At 34.9% G+C, this 20,229-nt stretch overlaps 1 protein-coding gene across 1 annotated transcript in view; it reads right to left on the bottom strand.

The window, feature by feature from the left end:
• Window positions 1–7,551, bottom strand: part of LOC135198043 (uncharacterized) — a 211,517-nt gene extending 203,966 nt beyond the window's left edge. The window contains exon 1 of the mRNA XM_064225423.1: window positions 7,368–7,551. The gene's annotated coding sequence lies outside the window, so the exon portion shown is untranslated. The remainder of the gene's footprint in view (window positions 1–7,367) is intronic.
• Window positions 7,552–20,229: the final 12,678 nt, after the last annotated feature.

The raw sequence follows: 20,229 nt of genomic DNA, 5'->3' as shown, positions 1-20,229 counted from the left end.
AAATACTCCCCCCTCCCTCCATGCCCATACCCCATCCACCCAGTCCTCTTTTAGGTCTCTTTCTCTTTCAACTTATATTTGCTTCGTATCTTTTTTATTTTTTTGTGACGAGTAAAGAGTAACCCTTTAAAGAGCGGCGCTCAGTCGGGTGTCGATGACATTTCCCTCAAAATTCCTCAGTGTTCAATTACAATTTTTATCGTGCCGTATTTGTCAGTTTTGTCACGTTAAACACAATCCAAAGCCTTCTCTCGTCCGTCGTTAATTATTAGTCGGTCATATCAGTGTTAGTGATCATTTTCTTTTGATTGATCTGAACTTAGATATTGGGAACCCTTCACGGTCTTTTCAGTTTTATTTTTCATTGTATTTATCTATCTATTTATTTTTTGCTTTTCTGTAGTGAATCAGTATAACTCATCGTTAAAAAAACTGTAAATGGTATTCTCCTGGTACATTACTTTCCATTCAATATACTCGCAATTATTTCGTTACAAGAACAGCTTCTGGTATCATATTTAATTCAGTCTGTCCAAATTGCAGTTTCCAAAAATATCTGATGCCTTTATACTCTTTCAGTCGTGAAATGGATAGATACTTATTTACTAGGTATTATGAAAAGTAGGAACTGGAGTAGATTCTTACATCGTTTTAATTATTTTTGGTTTGTGTCCAATTCTCCCGCACCTCATATATGGCATTAAGGGCCTGGGTTGGGGATTGTGGTGGTACGAGGAGGAGGGGTCCCATGTTAATTGATGACAAGCAATTAATTCCAGTGGGCTCAAACTGTAACGTCCCATTAAAGCTCGAGTTATATAGGCGTGGAACTTTTTTTTTATAGGAAATGAAAGGGACTTTGGGACTTTTACCTATTAAATGAAATTATTTTCATCTTTTATCATCGAAGCTTTTGAAGTCCTCATCCTCCTCCGCATTGATTTTCCGTCATTGTTTAGTACTTGTTTTGTCTGCTCTTCTTTGTCATAAGATTTCTGTTCGTATCTAGCTTCCCCTTTGGGCAGATTATAGTGGCTGAGTCTTTCATTAGAAGAGAGAGAGAGAGAGAGAGAGAGAGAGAGAGAGAGAGAGAGAGAGAGAGAGAGCAGGGCGCGGAAACAATTTCTATTTGAACATGTACATAAGTGAAAAAATCCGAAAACTCTTGTGGGAATAATGAGAATTTTGCTCTATATTCAAGTCATTTTAACCAAGTTAAAGTGCATGGTTCACGGGAAAGAATTCAGCAATACTTAAAAGCAGCAGTGAATGATGTTCACTTTTGTTGGGAATCTCATGTTATTTCTTGAACCATTCAAACTAATGTTACTCTAGTTTTGCGGCCAGCTGGATTCTTGAAGGTGAGGCCACCCTGAATTATTGGGCGTCAGAGTAACTGGAATGATTTAGTTAGGGTAACTGGGACGAATAATAATGAAAAAATCATGGAGGGGACATGATTCTTTTTCATTTCTGAGATATAGAAACTATTATCTCAATGTTCACCTAACACGCGAATATGGTTGTACCTATTTACATGAAATTCGTAAATGCACGTATCGCAATTCCATATTATTATTTGAATGGTTATTAAACTATGCGATCCAGTTCATGCACGCATACGTTTGTTCGCGCGCTGACATAGTATACATAAACACATACGAGATAGCGTGTGTGATGTGGCGTTGAGCAGCTGATCCTCCCGATACAAGTTCAAATCCGGTGGTAGAGTGAGAGATTTTTCATACCATCTCCGAGGAATGGAGAACTGAGGTGAACATTGTATTTTATGTTATAATTACGCACAAACATGCATATATATAGATATATGTACATTTATGTACATACACACACACACACACACACACACACACATATATATATATATATATATATATATATATATATATATATATATCATATATATATCATATATATGCTCATATACTCTCATGGTATTTAGTTATTATTATAGCTTCATTTTCCTTTTATTTTTTCGAAGGCTATTTCAGTGCTATGGGTAGTTATTTTGTTTTGCGGACATTATATTTTTAAGTAAATGTTATGTGCTGAGAAAATTATTTTGCTTTCATCATAGTTACATTATAGCTATCTCTGTCTCCAATGAGCATGATTTGATTTGGTATATTTTATTAAGAAACTGGTGCTAAATGTCATAAGCGTATACAGTAATCATAAATCCATTCATATATATAATCTTTTCAAGATTACAGAAATTTCTCTAAATGCGAATGAGAAATATGTAAGAGTGGATGGAAGGGGTGATATATAGAAAAGCTCAATGCAAGCAAATAAAATCTTTGTCAGGTATCCATGCTGGAAAGGCTAGGCCAGTTTCACTAACGAAGGTCTAAAGGATTTTTACTCCTAACGAGAACAGACCACGCATGAAACTGTTGCCAAATGCATTCAGACAAAAGGATGCCAAGCATTTTCTCATCTTTTTTTCTATCTGAAAGCATCTGGCAACCATTCCAAGTTCAAGAGGCTCTTCCTAGATAGTAGGTCAAAATACTGCTCTCTGTTTTATATGAGGTAATACTGAAAGGCTGGGGTGTCTTTTGTTCATTGTGGGACAATGCCAGTTTTGGAATGTTAGCGAATATGAGCACGATATCATAAATCCTCCTTTTACCAGAATTGAAGGAATATAATGGACGAGTAGAAGTTACATGCTTTTATTTAGAGTAACAGTTCGGTCAAAGATCTAAGGCAGTCAACAGCCTTGTTGCTAAACTCACCCTAGTCCCCTCATTTTCACTGACATAATTTACTGCCTATTAGGTGTGTATATCGTGTAAATAAGCTTCCAGATATAATTATTACTTTCTCCCGCATGTGAATTTAGATCATATTGCCTTTCTGTGTGGGTGTGAGCAACTCTTACGCACAAATTTAAGGCATCCTTCCATACGACCTACATTTAGACTGGCTGCTGTCTGCTAGGTGCCAACCTCTTTCAAAACAGATACAGCAATATTGCTTGGTTGCATTGTAATAACAACAGAAGTAAACACACAGTCAGTATTCAGTGAAGACTGATATTTTCTTCAAACTTCGACCCTGTCGGGCATATTTGCGGTGGCATATCTTTAGAATATAGCAAGATATAAAATATCATCCTATTGATTAAACAACATTGATTTTTCCAATATTATATATATATATAGTAATAATATATATATGTATATAAATAACATATTAATTATATATGTGTGTGTGTGTGTGTGTGTGTGTGTGTATGTGTGTGTGTATTGATTACTATACAGTGTTCACGGTGTAAAAGTTCATTGCCTGGTGTATCAGCTCGTCTTTTGGAATCGAGCAAACCAATAATTAATTTTAATGGAAGAAGTTATTAATTCATAATATAGGTCAAAGAGTACTAATGATTAAACTTTTACAAAGAAAAAACAACAATTATAATGAAAACCAAATAAAATCTCTTTTAGAAATCAGAAAATAGAAAGAATTTGTTTAAGTTGATGAAGAAGTATTTTCACGAGAGAAAAGGAAAAACTCAAGGAGAAAGGGAAGGAAAAACACTTTCGAAACCTGATATAGAAATACCAAAGCCTGCTACTGTTACATACAGTATTTCATTTCACTCTCTCAGCTTCAGGCATCGCGATTCCTTTTCTTCTTCTCCCAAAACAGCGCAGGAAAAAGCGATGTATGAAGGGTGCCCCTAAATAACTTATAATAGAAAGCTACAATCTGGAATCCTGGATGATTAGAGCAAGTCTTCCATCCACTTTATATGCGCATATTAATATCTTAAGTGCATCTTTAGAAGTCCCTCTTCAAAGTAATTATACTTCATGTTTGTTCCCCCTTTGTTATCAAGGAGACAATGGCCGTTAGTTAATGCTCTTTCGAGCTTAACCCTTAGCTTTGCCTTTTGTATCATTGCCGTTGTTGTCATTTTTGTTGGTGTTGTTGTTGTTGTTGTTGCTGATAATACTGTTGTAAGATAATAATGTTAATTACATCGTATGAGCAGGAGGAGAAATTGTAGTATTGGTGGTTGTTCTGAAGAAAAAATTGATTTGTTGTCATACGGAGATTAATCAACAAAGGAAACAAACCAAACTGCTTTGCATTGACGTGGAAACCTTATTTATATACATGTTAACTCAAATCTTTATGTCGCTTCGGTTAATAACTGATATGTGGATGGCTGGAAATATAACAGGACGGTGTGATATACACTGCTGTGCTGCATAGATTATTATGTTAAAGCGATGTAGGCAGTAATGGAATTGATGGTAATGTGCTGAGAACGACAGTCATTACTGTAGAAAGTTGATAAATGAGTATCACAATGCTGTATCTGCTGTTCGTCATTATAATGCTTTACATGAATGAATGTGTTAAAACGATAGCAACGATAGTTTTTAAATTATAAAGAAATTAATGGACGTTATTGTTAATATGAATCTTCCAAAACATTTGCATTGAACTAGCTATGCGAAGGAAAAAAAATACATTGTATTTCAAAGAGACTTGAATTCATTTCGTGCACATTTTCAAACAAACTGGCTATGTGTTGTTATGTTTTAAAACAACTTAATCCAGTGTAGCTTCATTTTAAACCAAAATAACGCAACGTGAGTTGGGATTCTGAGAACAGGAATAGAAAAAAAAATTATACAGAACATGTAGAAGTAATCACTCAAAATACCTTTTATCTGAGTGAGTGTTGTATGACCAGTTTCAAATCGCGAAACCGTGTTCCCTTTGCATAATAGTTAGGACAACACTTGTGAGAGACGCACCTTTGCGGGATGGTCAGAAGCAATATATATATATAAAAAAGAAAATGCCTACAAAATCGTACGATCTTGCTTTAATCGTATTGAGCTCTCCTAGAGCAGGAATGCCTTTCCGCGCATATTGATATAGATGATATATATACTGAAGGTGTCCGGATTATAATGCTAGGAGATGAAACATTATAAGTTAAGATGAAAATACGACTAAAGGAACAAAGCGTTTCGGAACATTATTTGTCAGAAGGTACAGTACATGTTTATATTAAATAAATATTCAGAGTAAATACTAGAACTATAAATGTTATTCATATTTTTTCACTAGAGTACATATTTCAAAATATTAATAAAATAAATGTATATAAAAACTGAAGAAAAGATTCAACAAGAGTTTTGCCTCATCATCTATTACACAAATTGATCACCCCACCGATGTTGACAAGGAGCCTCTTTATTGCAAAATCCCCACCCCCCACCCCACTCCCCTTATCATCGCATTGTTTAATATGGCATAGGAACCCTCAGCGTCAAAATGCAATCTCTCTCTCTCTCTCTCTCTCTCTCTCTCTCTCTCTCTTTCCTTTTGACGGCTAATTTCCAATTTTCTTGAAGATTAGTAAGCTCTCTACTCTATCGGGTAACAAGTATCGCTCTCTCTCTCTCTCTCTCTCAACTTATGACGGCTACATGCTTACAAATGTTCTCAAAGATCAGTAAATTCTCTACGATTTCGGGTACTCTCTCTCTCTCTCTCTCTCTCTCTCTCTCTCTCTCTCTCTCTCTCTCACATTTTTTTTATCTCATGCGAGTGACATGATAGGGAAACAATCATCCATTGCCAATGTCGGGAAGGGCTGAAGGAGTTTCACTCAATATTGATTACCATTTCAGTGATTGTTTTCGCCACATTTGGATTTCGGATGCTGAAAATTATCTTGAAAGTGAAGTGCAGTTATTTCCCCTTAGTAGGCTTAAATGATGAAATATTTTTGTTGGGATGGTAATGTTTTTAAATATATATTTTGTGAATTTTCAACAGTAAGCCGTTTCGCCTAGCGTAAGTGGTCCATTGCGACATAAATCAGACACTGACACGTTTATCAGTAGATATATATATATATATATATATATATATTATATATATATATATATATATATGTGTGTGTGTGTGTGTGTGTGTGTGTGTGTGTGTGAGTCTATGTGTGTGTGTGTGTGGTGTTTGTAAGTACGTATGCATGTATCGGCGTAAGAATTATATCATATTTAAGGAAAGCTGTGTCCCAGCACACTAATCAAGAATATATTTAAATAAGATCTCCCCTGACACTTTTTAGCCCTTGGTTCTGCTCTTCAAAGCGCAAAACTTTTAGATCTGAACTAAAATCATTGTGGAATTACGGTTTTTCAACATTTAAAACTATGAAATATTTGAATTTGACTATTGTGTTACTGAAGGCTGCTGAAATGAATCACGAAATGTTAAAATTCTTCCCATCTAGCTTCACTTAAAAAAAAAAAAAATCGGAAACGGCATGTCGTTCCATCACGCTCAAAAAATAAAATCCTTATATGTGCATTTCCGTTTTTCCGTTTGCTCAGTTTTAAACGATGTATATATATTTGTATATGTACACACACACAAATGCATTTTATCGGATTTTAACGACGTTACACTTTTCGTATCAGATATGGTAAACGCGAGCATGAAGTTGCTACCCTGATTACAACATTGGGAAATCTCAAAACAGGGAATGATCTACAGTAGGTTATTAGGTTTCATTTTATGCACACACACACATATATATGTATGTATATATAGGGGAGAGAGAGAGAGAGAGAGAGAGAGAGAGAGAGAGAGAGAGAGAGAGAGAGAGAGAGAAGTATGTATATGAACATATACATGTATGTGGGTGGGTGTGTGTAAGAGAAAGAGAACGAGAGAGTGAGAAGTGAAAATTATCATAAAAGATGACTGCTAAAAAACCAATTCGTTATATTTTATTTCTAATGATAATATTTTCACAATTTCATTGATGTTCATCTCCCCCTAAAATAGAAAAAGAATTACCATTATAGGGTGATGGTCGTTATAACCAGTTTCTAAATATCTCTGTTCATTTTTCTTGTGATAGATCTATAAAGTGAATTTTGGTTTGCAAATTGTTGTTCTTGTAAGAAATATAACTGTAAATATGTGATTCGATCGGTATATGAGATCTGCGTGTTCAAGTATGATTATACTAATTTGTATGTTATATTTATGCCATAAAAGCTCATGTATAAATGTTTGAATCGTATGGCTATGAAGCACTATGATTATGAGGAACAGCGATGAAAATATTTCCCTCTGAAATTTAAGGCCTATTAATAAAAAGTTTTCGAAAACCAGTAAACATTAAATAACATTCAAACACAGTGGATTTTCATCTCACATGACTGCAACATTAAGCAGGAAATCGTGTTGAACTTTATCTCCGGAACTTTCGGTGACCAAATTTACGCGGAAAATGTGCATTTCAAACACTTAAAGAAAGGACTCTGTTGAAAGAAAGATATAAGAAACTGAAAACTCACTTTGTTATTTTCTCTAGAGGAAGAAATCAGGCGCTATGTCAATCTCGCACCGAGTGTCAAGTGCATTCTGTCATTGCAGCGTCTTTAAAAGAATCATGTCATCACTATGTACTTTAAACCAGGCGGGCTCGCCTTCTCCGTGAAACACAATTCACGAGTACCAACTGACACCACAGCTTGCCAGGCACACACTGGCAGCGTCTCTCACGTCCGCCAGCCAAAGCCCGGTGGCACTTTGGGTCGCGGGGCGGAATGATCGTACCGCATCTAGGAAGGCGAAAACTGTCCGGAATTAGACTGCCTGTGTGTTTATGTCTTTTATTTTCTATTTTATCAGAAGAGTATTAATAATGTTGAAGAACAATAATGGATATGGGTATTACCTTATTTCCTTTTTTACTTCTGTTTCGGTATCAATTAATTTTGAACTTGGGTCTCTCTCTCTCTCTCTCTCTCTCTCTCTCTCTCTCTCATAAATGCAGACAGTAATAGGAAGAATTTCCACTGCCTGCCCTTTCATTGCTGCTTTTGGAAGGAAACTTTTTTTATAATATTCTTGTTGTTTTTCATAATCATGGGATTTTATTCTGTAAAGGGCGCGTTGTTTACATTCACAGAGTTTTTTTCCGAGACTCACTTCGAATATTTTATTTGATATATATGACCAAGAGAGTAATCTCATAGAATTCTTCCCGTTTCACTTGTATTTATAAATGTCTTCATCTTTCCTCCATAATTAGTCTCGCTATCTTACTCCAGTCCAATAGCATATGATACGATCATTGTTATATATAGAAAACTTTATAGAAAGAAATTTCATAGTAGGTTATAAATGTTCATTATAGTGCATACTAATGGGTGCTGAAGCCCGGAGCAAATATGTTAAGAACTGATTCAGTTATTTCTGCTTTTCGAAATTCTTGTACGCATGGAATTAGACCTTTGTTTCCTGAATCTTTGTTACTTTTTTGGTTTTCATAATTTGGTTCCTGTCGAGTGATTCATAGTTGACAAAAGCTTTTGATTGCGCAACCGAATTCGCAACGAATTTTGAAACTAGTCTACTGGCAGAAATTCATTCGGCGAACTTACGACGGTATCCTATTGAGCTCACTGCCACGATTTGTCATCCCCTCTACCACTTTCGCCTCCACTCTGCCTTTCACAGAGTTTCAGTTGGACAGCTGAAGGAAACTCATAATTATCTTCTGAAGTGCAAATGCAGGAGCTTGGGTGCAATGTGAGCGTAGATTTGTTTTTCCACTGGTTCACACACCACACATTCACGTGCGAGCGCGCACACAATAATATATATATATATATATATATATATATATATATATATATATATATGTGTGTGTGTGTGTGTGTGTGTGTATGTATGTATGTTTGTATGTATGTATGTATGTATATATATATGTATATATACATTAATGCATACAACGTATGTATGCATTTATGTATGCAAAGGTCTTTGCAGTCCAGCGGTTAGAGCTGCCTTGGGTTCATTAAATGACATTACAGCAAAATCAAGATAAATTTGAAGTAAATATAAATCTGTAGTAATATCTAGATTGGTTATTAATCGGGAAGCCCTTGAATACACCCTCGTCCATTTCAAGATAAGTACGCGTGGTTTACCTAGTTACGAACAAGACATTACTTAAGAAAGCACATTTCAGATTTAAATGAGTTGCCCTGGGAAGAATCTGCCGCACTCGGAAGAGCACATGCTCTTTATTAAAGACAGACTTAGTTTCTACCTTTCTGCAGTCTTTTGAGGACTATAGTAGAGCACTGAGCTCACGTTCCCAAGGTCTGTGAATCGATCCCGATCTGGCTCTTACCAATCGGCCAGGCAGAGAATGGGCAGCAGCACAGGAGGGGGATAAAATAAGTTTGGGCATGTCACCTCAACCATAGAGACTGCGAACCGGAAGAGAGTAGCCTTCCGGTACCAACCCTTCCACGAAGAAAAAGTCACCATCACATCTAATTTAACAAATGAATCAAGTATAAACTTCCAGTGAGGCAAACTTCCATAGCATTTGAGAATAACGGAAAAGTAGATCGCTTTTTACTTTAGGTTTCGAATTTTTCCAATATAGACTGGTAAGTGTGTGTGTGTGTGTGTGTGTGCGCGCGCGCGCGCGTGTGTGTGGTGGCGTTCAAATGATCCCTATATACCATTTGGTTAATTAAATCCAAGAGAGTGTGAAATTTCATCGGTTCAACTAAAGGCATTTAAGGTAAGAATTTTTAATTAATGAACCTAAGTCTAAAAGCCAGTAAGAATTGGTTATCAAAATAGATTATTCTTTCTTTGCGGATGAACCTATCAACGATTTTAAGGCGGAGAGTAGCAGTTATTATTTAGATTCCTCTTCTATTGTATTCGTTGGGAAGTAGAGCTGATGTGTTCGTTTGCTGCTTTATTTAAGCGAGCTGGATGGTTGGCTAATAATAGATTTAGCCTTTTATTCTGTTCTGAGTTTTTGGTGTCCTTGGACATCGCATTTTACCTTCTTATTTTACTGTTTTAAGTTTAATTATTAAACGATTGTTAACGTTTACGTTACTGCAGATGTTAGCTTGAATTACGTAGTAAGCATTTCTTCATTTTCTCCGCTGCGTATTTAGCTGCTTGTTAGCAATATTAGAGGGTTTTCATACAAATCAGAATAGTTGCATCAGTTTAATGAAGGATTTCAATTAAATTATTTCACGAACCACATAAACATGACTACACATCCATATATTTACTCTGTTCGTTCTTTAACATCATTATGACCCATTGTCACTACAGCATACATACACACACGCGCGCGCACACGCACACACACACACACACACACACACCACACACATATATATATATATATATATATGTATTTATATATTATCCTACCTCTCTCTCTCTCTCTCTCTCGTCTCTCTCCTCTCGTCTCTCTCCTCCCCTCTTCCTCTTCTCTCTCTCTCTCCTCTCTATATATATATATATATATATATATATATATATATATATATATATGCAATATAGACTAATTATGAAAATATATATGCAAAAGGATGATGCTACAAAGATTGAAATTTATTTCAAGGAAATGAAATGATGTTAATTTTTTTATATATCATGAGTGCAGTGAATTGGTTAAAGGGCTTTGCAGAATTCGTAGTTCAGTGTAGAGAATGGAGTGAAAATTTTATACCCCAGTAATGTCAGCCACTCATTGACGATTCATCCTAGGTATGTTTTAAAAATAAGACAGAGTGATTTCTCAAGTTTCCGTGCATTACAAATGACCCGGATAAAAATGATGACTTATTTTTCGTTTAGAAGTGGAATGGTAGAAGAAAATGAGTTCGTGTACTAAAAAAATTTTTAAATAAAAACGTTGCTATAAAGTCTGGCTCGTCTTACATAAAACTGAAGAAGATGCTCAGAAGTGAAATTCTTGCCTCTTGTAAAGAGCACTCGAAAGTTTCTGGAGAGACTTTTAGCCAAGTTTATAAAGTGTTCAAGGAATGTCGCTCGTAATTTCTCAGCCCAAAACACTATTCATGAGAGAAGATATTTGGATATCGAGAACTTCAGTTGGGAATAGCTTTTCTTGGAATTGCATGTTTTGATATTGAAATCTTCCACCTGTTATTAATTGTTGTTGGAACTGTTTTTTTATAGGCTGTGTTAGGAAATGAACTATTTTGATAGCGGAAATTTTTCTTTGGAAATTAGTATCTCTATCTCTAAATATTGCATTTATCGAGAGAATATATTCATCCTTGAATACTGAATTCACTGAAATATGTATGTGGATCGGAAACTGCAGTTCAGATTAATATTTGCATGAAAATTTTTTGACGTATGATTTCATACAAATTGCTCTTTATAAAAAATGACCAGGTAAATTTCATTGCCTGCAACTCTGAACAGTGTCTTCCTGGAAGCAAACATTTTTCAAAAAAGTATTCATGGAAGTCATTTGATTGGATTTCGATAATTATTTTGGGAACTAGATCTATCGATAACCACGCGTTCACCAGAAAAATATCTACAAATCTAGCAGTTGACTGGATACCGGGATCTTGATCCAAAAGAAGACTGATCAGTGGGAATTCGAGGTTTTGTATCAGTGGGAATTCGAGGTTTTGTATTCAGAATACTCTTTATAGAAGTGATATTTAGGGTGTAGGCGTACGCACACTTAGTTTCAGACGTGGGTCTACCTCTTCTAAGGGTCACCCACCCCCTTATACACACACAAACATTCTCATATTTTTTTTATCAGTACAGAGTGGCCTCAACAGACTGATGCTTTCCTCTTCGAAATCCCGTAATAAAGGTGTTGACATTCTAACTTAAAAATCTCTGATCTTAAATGCCACATTTGTGACTGAGAAAGTGTCGATATCAATTATTTTTTGGATGGTATAAATTTTAAATCCATCTGACTCTCCACTCTCTCCTAACAATTGTTTCATAGTGCAGCTGTGAGGTTTTCCTCCTGTTACATCTTTCAAACCTTTCCACTCTCAATTTCTCTTTCAGAGCTGAATGACCTCATAGGTCCTAGCGCTTTGCCTTTGGTATAAATTCCGTGTTCCATCCCTAAAGCCCAATTATGATGTAAAAGAAGCAGAATATTTAGATTAAATTACCTTTGTCCAATAACGTTTTTTTTTTTACAATGAAAGTCATTTACATTTTTCATAAGAACCAGCCATTTCGAAACCTATTGATAAAATATGCCCATACCTCCACCCCCAACGTAAATCAATTTCGATACAGTTTGTGTAAAAAAAGAAAGAAAAAAAAAACAAGTACAAAACATATATAAAGATGCCAAATTCTTCTGTGGTAATGGACTCGAGGGATAAAAGGTGATTTAGAGACATCCTCAGTGGTTCAGCATAAGTAGTGAAAAATACAAATTTATTCTTCATTTTCTATATGATGGGATGAAAGGTGATTTAAAGACATCCTCAGTGGTTTCAGCATACATAAGTTAAAAAAAATACAAATTTTTATTCTTTCATTTCTGATATGATTATGAAAGTGATTTACAATAATCTTTGGTTCACATATGTCGGACTTCTTTGGAAGACGGGAATTATTTGCACCTTGTGTACACATCTTTCGAACGGATGTAATGAATCTCGGTGCTTGCGCTTACATTCATTTTTGCTAATATTGATGGAGATTTGACTCTGTTGACCTTTCAACGAATCTATTATAATGAAGATGCGCTCATAAATTTTTTACGCTTTTGCATAGGATTTATTTATAAGCTGTTTATATTTAGTGTTAAATAGTACTAGACATCTTTGCCTTCGTTTTGCGAGTAGAAATAGATACTCCATTAATATTTTGCTTGTGTTGATTTCATCTTTTTATGTTGATAGCATCTTGTATATCATGTGAATTTAACGTCACTTACTGACTGCACTGGTTATTGTATTAGTTTGAAGGTCTTCCAGTAATTTTCAGCTTCCACTAGGTTCCAGAAATTAATGACAACCTGGTTATTATCTCCGGCAAGGAGGGCATGATTTAACTTAGTTTTTGCTACTTTGTATTTTCGTTTATTAAACTGTTTGCAGGATCACCAATATATATATATATATTATATATATATATATAATATATATATATATATATTATATATATATGATTATATTCACTTTAGCACGTGATTCGTTTATCACACATATCCACAGGTGAAAAATAATACACAAGGTGTAGGTCCTGACCGGTTCGGCTTTATTTTCAAGCCATTGACAAAGGACTGATACATAGTATTAGAATTCACAAATATATATACTACAGAGACAGTACTGACGAACATACACACAACCGTTCGAGACTGCATCCTACCTTGACACCTGCCTGTGGGTGGATCTGCAGTCTCAAACGGTTGTGTGTATGTTCATCAGTACTGTCTCTGTAGTATATAGATTTGTGAATTCTAATAGTAGTAGCAGTCCTTTGTTAATGGCTTGAAAATAAAGCTGAAACCGGTCAGGACCTACACCCTGTCTATTATTTTTCACCTGTGGATATGTGTGATATATATATATATATATATATATATATATATATATATATATAATATACTATATATATATATATATATATATATATATATATATATATATATATATATATATATATATATATATATATATATATATATATTTGTGTGTGTGTGTGTGTGTGCATATATATATATATATATATATATATATATATATATATATATATATATATATATATATATGGGAGACGGGAATGTTTGCACCTTGTGTACACATCTTTCGAACGGACTCCACCCATATATATATATATATATATATTATATATATATATATATATATATATATATATCTATGCGTGGAGTTTTATGGAAATTTGACTAAAGTTAAATCTTGTGACTGATAATAAGTGACTCGATTTTTGGAAGAGGTCGTGGTCTGGATACAGTAACTTTTAAGGGAAGGGGTTGGATTGATTATGCTTGATGGGTTTACAGCATCAGAATGCCCACCTTCATTTATATGGGTTCTCGTTCATTTTTAATTCATATTTGTACGTTAGGGTCTGAAGAGAGGGCCTTGAAAGTTTTTGAAATTGAAGTTGAGACCGATCAAACTTCATCAGACTGGGAGGAAGCGTGATAGAAGTTGGGTTTCATTTTAGATTGCGTCAAAGTTGGTCATGGAAATCTCTGAAGTCATACTCATATATCGTAATGGTGGTTATTATCATTATTGTTAACTCTCCAGCTTTCAGTATTTCAGTAACATAAGAAAGCCAGTAACATTGATAAAAATTTAATAAATCCTTATAGACTTTTAAAGCGTGTGTTGCAGTTAGGTTGCTAACGAAGCTTTATTTCCAAGAAAAAAAATAGGTTGTACATAAAGAATCTTTATGTACAACCTATTTTTTTTTCTTGGAAATAAAAGCTTCGTTAGCAACCTAACTGCAACACACGCTTTAAAAGTCTATAAAGGATTTATTATTTTTATCAAATGTTTACTGGCTTTCCTATGTTACTGAAATACGAAAGCTGGAGAGTTAACAATAATGGGTTCGAAAATGACCGAAAGTACTCGGCCAACTCGTTTTTTTCATTTTTTTCCTTCGTGGCAAAAAAAACCTTTATATATATTTATATATATATATATATATATTTATATATATATATATATATATATATAATATATGTTTCATAAGTAAGACTTGCTGTTAATTTTCTTACTACGAATTCCTGTAATATTAGTCATGAAAATAATATCTCTTTTACGTTAATTTTTATCGAGTATACACTAACCAAGTGTCGTGTTTTGCAGTTCCAGTATAATCTTCGAATTATGAAAATTTGAAGAAATCGCCAGTCGCACAAACTCTGCGGTCACGGTCCACATAATTTTACTTCGAGTCTTTGTTGTTCGGCGGTGAATCTTACCGCTGTTTTAAGAAAAGCCGTGAATAATAGTTACTGTCAAAGTTAGCTTACGCCATTGCTCAGTTAGGCCCTATCGGCACTCAAAGTAAACAAAAGAATAACACTTGGCTAACCCAGATGGACTGTCTGTAATTACTTATTTTCCACCAGGTGGCATTGGAATGTTTATGATCTTGTCAGAATTCTTCCTGCAGTGTCCGTTGTTCAAATGGTGTAAACTGGCTCTATTAATTTCGTTTATATATTGGCTGATTTTCTCCTACATGGTGTTGTGCTTGCTTTCTGTTTTCCATTATGCCATCTACAGTAAGCAGAGATAGAAGCATTGTTCTATAGAAATGAATTTTGTGTGAAATAAATGTATTCGGTTGGGCATGATGGTCACACGACATGTGTTACCTGCAGGATGAGGGCAATTATTCTTCTCACTGAGAAGAATGGAAGAAGTGGTTTCAAGAGAAGATGAATAATTTTGTAAAGTAGCAGAAGATGCGAGAAGCCAATAGATTAAGTAAACAAGGATAGTTACGTCCAGCCAGCGCAGGTCCTCGGCTTTATCCTTTGCTTGATAGGTATGATTCCTCTCGCTCCCTCTGCTCTGTCTTCTGATGCTCCCGTTATACTTCAGAAGAAACTTGACGAACGTATGAGTTTACTTCTGTCATCAGTTAGGCACTTGACTGCGTATATTTTGGGTAACAATTTAAGTTCTCCAAGAGAGGTGGTGTCGTAGCCTTTCTCTGTCTTCAATCGATCCTCTAGACAAGTAGGAAGCCCTGCTATGTCCACTTAAGCTTAAGTATTTTCCTGGCCAGACGTAAACCTTGAAAGGAGGAGTTAAGAATATCTTCTGTAGTGCTATGGAGCCAAACATTCGTATGTTCAAGACTACTATGTCCTTTTTGCTATGATGTGTAACTAAGTCGGCACACACTGAATCTTGATTTTTACCATTTTTAAAAGTAAAACCTCACGACTTTCGTTTTAAAATAAAAGTCTTGTAATTTCTTTAAAAAAAACGTTTGCTAGAGAAGGTTGTAAATTCAGCCCAGTGGAGCTGTAACAGTTTTTACATTGTATTATTTGATTCCCCTATTTGGCAATAGGTGAAATATTTCGAAACTACTATTCAGTTTCAAGTTTTAAGTGAACCATTGTCATAAACTATATGATGTATTGCCACATGCCATTAAAATTATTATTACAAGTTATGTAGCTGTCGTTACTTGCGCGACGACTAAAATAATTCCAAACTGTCTTACATGAAACGGAAAGCGTTGCACCTCGATCAACATTGGTTCGGATAAACAGCATAACTCAATCCAAGGTAAGCGAACGAGATGCATGTCAAGTCATTAAACGGCGCCTTGCCAAATAAGTATTCAGTCAGCCTCATATATACCAAGTTAGGCTAATGTCTCCCCGTGTGTTCAGAGTTAACGAAAGCATTTTTTACCATGCAAACAGTTTGCCAGCGTAAGCAAACGTATTCCGAGTTAAGTTGAGCACAAGCGAACGTATTCAAATGCAAACAAAAGTGAGCTAAGTTATGCCCGAGTTTTTGGGAAGCTCAGTAGAAGCGTTGCAGTCCATCGAATGTATTACTGAAGAAGAAGAAGAAGAAAAGAAGAAGAAGAAGAAGAAGAAGAAGAAGAACAGGAAAATAAAAACGTGTGGGAGAATCTGCCAGACTTGATTTTTGCTGCAAAGAGAAGCGACACGAATGAAACCTTTTTTCTTTTTTCAGGAAAACAGAAGGGCATGTATTCAGATGCAAGGTTTTACCAAAGTGTATTTTGTTTTTCTTGTCGGATCTGTCATTTCCTTTGACTCAGGCAAGACGTAAATGCTTTTAGTGAATAAAGACACTTTTATCTTTAACATTTGTTTTTATTCGGTTAATTCCGGATAGAGAATTTTATAACCAGGAAGTGGTTTTCATTTTTGCATCAAAACAGTCTGTTATAATTTGCAGTGTAATGACCTACTTGATAATATTCACCGATTTGATGTAGCAAGATAAGCGCAATTTTCCATGCCTCTTCCTTATTGTATAGGTATACTAAAGTTAAGCGAAAATTAAAACATTTTATTCGGCCACTCTCAAGGCATATTTAGTTCAGAATTGAGCGCGAAAAAAAGCGTCAAGTTTTTTCAAAAGTAAAAACACGTGTTATTTTATTTACTAACAACCCAGATCTTTTATCATTCCTCAGAGGGTACACAGAAGTTTCTAGATCTTTTATTCAGCTCTCGGTTTACAGAGGGCAGAATTTTATGTTAATATATAAACCATGAACAAGGGACCTCGTTAGTTGATGTGGAGAAGAGTTGCCAAGACCATTTGAACATGGTTAAGTCAGGTTTAGGCCAAATGACAATTTCCCATGGCTAATGATTTTAGAAATAGGCAATGTTTATATTCAGCGAAGGTAAAGGAAAACTCCGTTGTAAAGTTAGATATGGCTGGACGTGTTAAACGCGAGAGGGGATTTCTTGAATGCGAAGTGAGTGGCATAGCGTGTTTAAAAGAGGATATTTAGCTTATGTTAGTTTAGGTACAGATGTCAGCTTTAACGTTCTGGTTACGAATTTTGGTTACAGAATTCACAGCTTGAAACAACAGTAAGCGAAAGCCTCGCCGATATATATATATATATATATATATATATATATATATATATTATATATATATATATATATATATAGTGTAATGTATTTTAGATGAAGAATTTTCTGTGTGAAGGCAGTCATTTTTTCTCTCTCTCTCTTTCTCTCTCTCTCTCTCCTCTCTACTAAGGTCATTCTAAATTTAGGTTGTAGATATTCTATATAACTAACATACCTAATACAGTCGAACAAAAAATTCGTATGCAGCGAAGATTTTCTTTGTAATGTTGTGAGTTCATTCGTATAAAATTGCAAAGTAAACTCAGCATGCTCGAATTTTGGAGGAGGCCCATAACTTTCATTTCTCTAATCAATTTACAAACTTTTGAACAGATTTCATGTGCATAGATGGTTAACGATACGATCTGCAGGCGTGACCTTTCCGTTATGTTAGCATTTACGTCAGCTACGTAATTTATTTCGTATTTCTAAGATTTAATCATTTCAGGGAGTATTGGAAGTAAGTTATTTACAAGATTAATAGGGAATGGAAATTTTGGTTTTAAGATTCTACCCTTCAAACATTTGTTTCAAAGTTAGTTATGATGATGAAGATTTGTATAGATTCGATAGAAATTGTTTCGAGTCAAATCTTCAGATAGTGTGATTATGAGCATATTAGACGCAACGGCCCCTCAGGCACACCATACTATTAAGAAGAACAAACTATTTCTATGAAAAAAACTATTTTGAAAAAAAAAAAACTGTTCTCATAAAATAAATTGTGTTGTAGGTGAAATAAAAAAGAATAATCCAGCTGCATTATTCCCATTTGTTTTTGTTTGTAAGTATAGGCTATCATATCTAGCTTAGATTTTGTTGCCTAAATGCCTTCTCTCTCTCTCTCTCTCTCTCTCTCTCTCTCTCTCTCTCTCTCTCTCTCTCTCTCTCTCTCTCTCTCTCTCTCTCTTCCCTTAAACATAGCATTTGTTATAAAAACACTTGACCATTCGAGAGCAGGGTAATGTATATTTGTTTAATTTTCACTTTGATTTTTACCGATAATGCTGTTTATCATTGTTTAGATATTGTATTTTCAGTTTCTCTTGTTAATTTGTCGACTTCCCTATTCATCAATAAAGCATGTGTACTACGAATACATTCGACATGGGTAATATTTTTATACTTTTCATAAGGAAATATTCTAGTCTTCTACGCCGATAAAATACGTTATACCATCAATAATAATATATTCCTTCAGGACAGCTACTGAAGTATTTGTGGAACTTGCTTAGGTTTTACTGTATAACTTCCCTTTAAATAGCTTACAGAGCTTGAATTTCGGAATCTCATTTTTATAGGTTCAATATATAAGACGAACGTATTTTTCTTATTTTGGAAATGGATGAATAATAATATATTTCCTTCCATTACCTTTTTTCTCCCTTTGCAGCTCCTTCCTTCATAATGGCTGTACCTATTGTCTAGTTTCTCCGTATTAGTCTTACCTCTTCCCTCCCATTGTCCTTATTTACGGGGTAGCCTGCTTTAATGAGGTTCTTCCATCTCCGTCAACTCCACACACCCCCCTGCCACCACTCTTAGCCTCCGTCAAGTTGCCACAGGCTCTATATTCCTCTTCGTTTCACCCTGTCTACGGCTGTATACCCATATGCTCTCCGTCTCCCATTGGTTCTTCAGAATCAAGGGTTTATTTTTTTTTTTTTTTCTTCCATTTTTGGGGAAATGCGGGTAATACTTGCTCTGTGACATCTCTAGTTCATATATATCCTATTTTTTGTGGCCGCTTGGATTCAGTATGCTGGTATTAGATATTTAGAGAATTTATCTTGCTTCCGGATCCCCATTTCTCTGCCTGATTCATTAACGTGTTCATATAAAAATAATAATTTATATAGATATTTCTATTAAATTTTCTGACATATTTATTTGAGACTTCCAATTGATACCAAATTCTTTCCATTTTAAAGTGTCACATGTCTAGTTTTTCATACGTAACCTTTGCCTGACAAGTATTTCAGGGGTACTGCATTATTAATTCCTTCACCCCATATAAGTTATAAGATTTTCACCTTAGTTTTCCCTCCATCCTTTGCTCTTCCCTTCCTACTGTAATTGTAACTGTTTTGTCTGAGAATTTAACACACTGACATTCTTCAAGCCTCATGCAACACGAGTTGTGTCTTTCCACTAACAGTGTTTCGCTTGTGGTTCTCGTTCTCTCCAAGTCGACATAGGTACAGGACACTTCAGTTATTGTTTTTCACTCTTTCATATTCATTTTATTATCTTCAGAATAACATGGCAATGGTAATTTTTTATACATCATGCTAGTTGCTAATAGGAAAAACGGTAGTACTACTGTATGTAACCATACCTTGAATCAAAATTTTTCATTCATCTTTTGAAGAGGGTTTTTCAGGGTAGATTATTGTTGTTTAATATGGAAAGTTTTCATACATATGCTTTCTTTCTCTCTTCAACAACCGGAAGTTTTATACAATGCATTCTTCACGTTTTTGACATAGAATCGTTTTGCTGAAGCGAGACTATGTTAGGCATATTTAGTAATATAGTTATTGAAACTGTCTGATCCTTTATTAAATGGTAACGATAGGGCTCTCAAGGCAGCTGTGGAATCTGATGACTTAGTTTTTCCTTTCCTTGATTTGGACGTCGTCTCTGACGACAAAACTTTACTTTTAACCTTTACTTTTGATTTGGTTAATGGCCATGGCGGTGGACTTGTTATTCAACCAGAT

Source organism: Macrobrachium nipponense, chromosome 21, assembly GCF_015104395.2.
Source record: "Macrobrachium nipponense isolate FS-2020 chromosome 21, ASM1510439v2, whole genome shotgun sequence".
Taxonomy (NCBI): Eukaryota; Metazoa; Arthropoda; class Malacostraca; order Decapoda; family Palaemonidae; genus Macrobrachium; species Macrobrachium nipponense.
This window is presented reverse-complemented; position numbering and strand designations above follow the sequence as displayed.